Source organism: Esox lucius, chromosome 23 (genome assembly GCF_011004845.1).
Source record: "Esox lucius isolate fEsoLuc1 chromosome 23, fEsoLuc1.pri, whole genome shotgun sequence".
Lineage (NCBI taxonomy): Eukaryota > Metazoa > Chordata > Actinopteri > Esociformes > Esocidae > Esox > Esox lucius.
In genome coordinates, this window is record NC_047591.1 from 11,566,972 (window position 1) to 11,572,216 (window position 5,245).

A 5,245-nucleotide genomic window follows, 5' to 3' on the forward strand; every position below is an offset into this window, starting at 1 on the left:
TTCAGGAATGGTTTGAGGAACACAACAACGAGTTCAAGGTGTTGACTTGGTCTCCAAATTCCCCAGATCTCAATCCAATCAAGCATCTGTGGGATGTGCTGGACAAACACCTTCAGAGGTCTTGTGGAGTCAATGCTTCGACGGGTCAGGACTGTTTTGGCAGCAAAAGGGGGACCTACACAATATTAGGCAGGTGGTCATATAATGTTATGGCAGAGTATTTTCCTAGCAACCAGTGGCGTCGTTAGGCCTGGGGGTCCGGGGTTATCTCAAGTTGACAAAAAAAAAAGTTTCCCCTGATCTATTCATCTACAATTCCGATCGCGCATTATGACAATGTAGACTTGTAGGCCGCCAGCGTGTACATCGACATTTTCCGCGTGTACATTCAAAAACCTGTACTTTTAGTCCCGGGCGGGGCGGGGGTGTGAGCTAAGCCCCGAATGTATTGTGATCCTAGCGACGCCTCTGCTAGCAACTAAGCGTCAACATCTGCATTGTTGTTCTTTGGTTTAGGGAGGGTGTCTGTATAAGAACTTTGTGACAACTGCCGATGTATAAAGGATTTTATCCAGTGATAGATTCATACATTTCTTGATTTATTAAGTCATGGCAATCATAAATAAGGGCTCAGTTTCCGTTTAGGTATTTCCCCACAGAGATTTGTGGATTCCTCTGACAGGAATCCAGTCATGGTAAATACAAATAATTAGGTTATTTAGCTTATTCTTTGTTTAACAACCTCCTGCCTCCCTCTCAGTCTTAGTAGACAAGTTCCGTTGCAAAAAAGCTTTCACACCATATTTTGAAGGTTTTAAAAAAAACGTTGAAAAAAGGTTCTGATATTTCCAATGCCGATGACAGTATCCACTGGGCAAAAAGTCACAAGGAGCATTGTTTATTTGATGCAGTGGGTCTTTGCATACAGTGAAAGAATGCAAAAAGGTTGGAAAATCGATCACGTTGACAGAAGGAGCGGAACTAAACAGGCAATATCTCTCTCTCACAACCTCTCTCTCCACTCAAAAAGATGCCCCAAAGACATACACTTAACCAGTCTGGATTTGTCTAAGGCTGTAATTTCAGTGAGACAAAACACAGATAACATTTAGGTCTTTATTGGCAATTTGTTTAGGGATTATTTCTGAAGGGCTTGACAACACCTGTATTTTAACACCTAATGTTTTTGATTTGGATATCCACTGGCTACTTACAACTTATTGTACTAAATTCATGTACTATTCAAATTAATTAATTTCCAAAAAACATTCTTGTTTTGATAAATTATGGGGAATATGCCATGAAAGGAATCAAACTGTTCACTCTGAAAGCACAAATACATTGATGGACTTGCTGTTGTGTAAAAGTTTAAAAAATACTAGCCTACTTAGGAAACCTGAAAGCACACCCTGCAGTCAAGCTTCTAGGCCACTGCAAACCAAAACAAAATTCTTAATAGGGTAAGCCAGGTGCAGGTGAGCCTGATGGCCTCTAGCGGGTTGCTGTCACCATCACCTCCACAAATTCTGACACTTATCCTCCGGTCAGTGCAATCCCCCATTCCTCTCTCACCCAGGGTCCTCACCCTTATCCTTCACTACACTCAAAGAAGAACGCTACTAAACTCCCATTACAAAGTTGGGGAAGTGAAAAGACCACTATCAGTTAGACTATATTTGACCTGCAGGGCTTGCCTAAACTGAAATGGAATAAATATGGGGGCATTTACACTACAGCAGGAAAATGTTCGACAGTGATAAAGAAAACATTTCATGAATTGGAATTCAAACCCATCTAAAGATGGATGGTGTGGAGATAGTTTTCTTGTATCCTACTCTAATTAAAAGTAGAATAGATCGATGGACAGTACCGTGTTATCTATTATTCTGTTATTTGTATCTACAGAGCAAAATGTCTTTACCCCTGGATTTAAACATTAAATCCCACATAGACCCTGTCCTAATCCACCATTATTACGTTTACAAATTATTTTAGTAATGAATATTTAACAGACACTCTTATCCAACATGACATACAGGAACCCTTAGGGTTAAGCGTTTTGCTCGAGGGCACGACGTACGTTTCCCCTCAGGGATTGGAATCAGCTACCTTTTGGTTGCTGGCCCATCGCTTTAACCACTAAGTTGTCTGCTTCCCCCTCATTGTGAAATTAAGTGGGATGGGATTCCCATCATGGGAGTAGTGTAGCTCTAAGGCTATGGTGAGGCAGCATCTTTTTCAAAGCCTTCCAGAGTCTGATTAATGGCCTTGGTCGTCGCCTCAGTCATCATGGCTTTTTTTCTGGGGTGGGGGTGTCAACTAACACCATCCACGGTGGCTTAGACAGTCTAGCTAGTTCAGCCGGCATCATTTTGTCTGGAATTAGTCACAGAAAAGGTTGCGTTAGACACCAGGGAGTTTCAGACCGTAGCCCACATTGTGGAAATAAACTAAAGTGTGAAAGAAAGAGAATGCTGGGTGTGGGCGTTTTTTCCCTTCCTTTACGGCCCATTCAGGTTCCCACCTGTGCTGACATGGCTAGGAGTTTACAATTGTCCCGAAAGAGTTACAAGCAGCTTGGTAGAAATTCCAGACTTTTTTTCTCTTTTTTTTTTATGGGAAAGGGTGGGGTGGGGGGCTTAGTTATTGTGGAACGTTTGTCAGACAGCCAGTTGCCGAGGCAGGGCCGGCTAGTGATTTATTGCAACATCTGCAAGATGAAAAATGCTTGTATCTGCTTTTAATCATATGAGCCCCTATGGTTCATTGGGAAAGAAAGCAGAGTATTTTAGTGGGGAAGAGGGTGGGATCTGCATCTCATATGAAGGGGTTAACTTAACTGACCATGTTTAACTGAGAGAAACCATAAGCCCTGTTTTTCAAAGTCTATGGTCAGGAAGTCACTGGCCACTATTCCAGTGTTACCAGCCAACTCTCAAGGAACTGCAGCTATCTCCACACTCGTGGAAGATCTAAACATTTTATAATGTGGTTAATGACAATGAGCCAAAAACTGAGAACCTCCTACAGGCAAAACCAGCAGTGGGTTTGAGTTACTTGAGAAGGGTAAACTGTGACTGCATGAGCAAACTTGCAAAGTCCAAAGTCTTTGGTTTGGGGGTGGTACTATTGTTTACAAATGACATGATGGGTGGAAAAAGCAAGCGTGCGTTCATTATTTGTATTTCGCTTCATCAACAATAAATCCGTTTTGAACTAGTTCAAAGTCCGGAATGTCTATAACAAATCTTAACAAGAATCTACACTGACCAAAGAATCTAAGACATTGCCACGCTAAGAAATAAATACAGTACAAGGACCCCCCCCCCCCACCCCACTGATTATCTCAGTGAATACACATGACTTTCTCAAAGTAGATGTCTGAAAACACCTTACTAACAGAACACAGTGATACTGAGGTATTAAGTTTGACTCCACTCCCCCAACAGATATCCTGAGCTTCACAACAAAAGAATAATTTCAGAGGCCATTTAATATTGCAAACATCTGTATCCATGTCACCACATCTGGCTAAAACCAAGGCCAATTAGCTACAAAATTCTGCCTGGCAATGAGATAAGGCTCTGGCATTCTACATTTTGTGGGCTATAAGAGGAAAGAAGTCCAACGTTGGCCTGAGGAACTGATCGGAGATCGTGTTAAAATGTTCTCAGTAAATGGGTGAGGGTCAATAGGTGGGAGTCAGAAGTGGATCCAGGAGCAGGGGTTGCAGGGACTCAGTAAATCCTCCTGCCTGTCATTGGTGGTCTGGGAAATGGTTGACTTCCTGTCTGATTTGTCTGGAAATAAAAGAGGGGAAATTATTCTGAAATCCCCCAACAACTGAAAAGTAGTTTCTCACTAGCTGCAGTCTACACAGGAGCTTATTTCCTCCCAAAATAAAAATGTGTTTTTCAAGAAATCCTTGTTAACCCCCTTCAGCCCAAGCCACAAATAGTTTCTTGATTATAGTTGATTTAGAAACGTTCATTAAGAAATAAACTATTTGGGGCTTACAATCTAAATAAATACTTAGAAAAGTACATTTCATGTTGTTGCATGAAACTTGAGCACTGTTTCATCACACTAATTACATTAATTAGTACATTAATTCACTAAACTTTAAAATATGGGAAGGTTTATATTGTCCAAGGTTATCAAACAGCACATCTTTCTACGATATCCAGGAATATTGACCACAAGGATTACCACACTCCTGACTATATAACGGGAGAGCACTGCTCCTTGAAAACGCTACCAGTGCTGTGGTCAAACTTGAACTCGAATGCCAGGGAGTAGTCATTCTCCCCTGGCACTAACCTATCTGTAACCAAGTTAAATTTGCTAGACCCCACAAGCTGCTCCGCAAGCTAGAGTGAGATCATGTGACTTGCGAGCAGCCCGCTCATGTTTGAGGACTAGCTTCAACAGCTGTGTCCCAGGTGTTTGAATGTGTGTGGTTCTGATTCCACCATCTTGTACTAATCCCATGTTCCTCAAAGAGCTGGCAGGACTTCCAACAGATTGTTTCGTTCTTTCACACTGGGGTGAATGTGTACTGCCCAATAAGCACTCAGTGAGTAGCAAGGTGTAGGCAGACATCAATGAGTCTCAAGGACAGGGGTTTTCAAACAAACCTCTCTGGATAAGATTCCATTGCCAAATGAGGTTTAAACAAAACACTTTTATACATCTTGGAAACGTGTTATTCTAAGTTGATGACATCTTTATAAATAGTAATAAATTCCACTTTGCAGGCTTTAGCAGGTAAGTTGGACAGCTGAACTGTATTACTTCAAAAGATAGCTTTCTAGACGTCCACCTCAGAATACTGGCACCACCATCCCTTCCCAATGAATCAGCCATTTTATACACAGTCTCCCTCGCACACACCTCCAGAGAACCCGCAAGACACTTTCCAAGTGCAAGTTTCAACAGCTAGCGCCCAAGCACACCCTTTTTCCTTCGTGTTGAAAAGAAGCCTGAACACGTGCGTGCACACATGCATTTTCAAGTGTACACTTGGGGAACTCTATTTGGACGGCATAGGGGCGCCCTCATGGCATGCGCAGGTCGTCCTTGGCGGTCTGTGGCTGGGCTAGGAAAGCCACCCCCCCCCCCCCCTTTCATCTTGCTTCAGCAATATGCTCATACTTTCCCTTACCTCTGTTCTCCATTACAGAACAGTGGTGTCTGCAAATGATACAACCATGTGAAGTATGGAAAGAGTCACAGTACATCTATG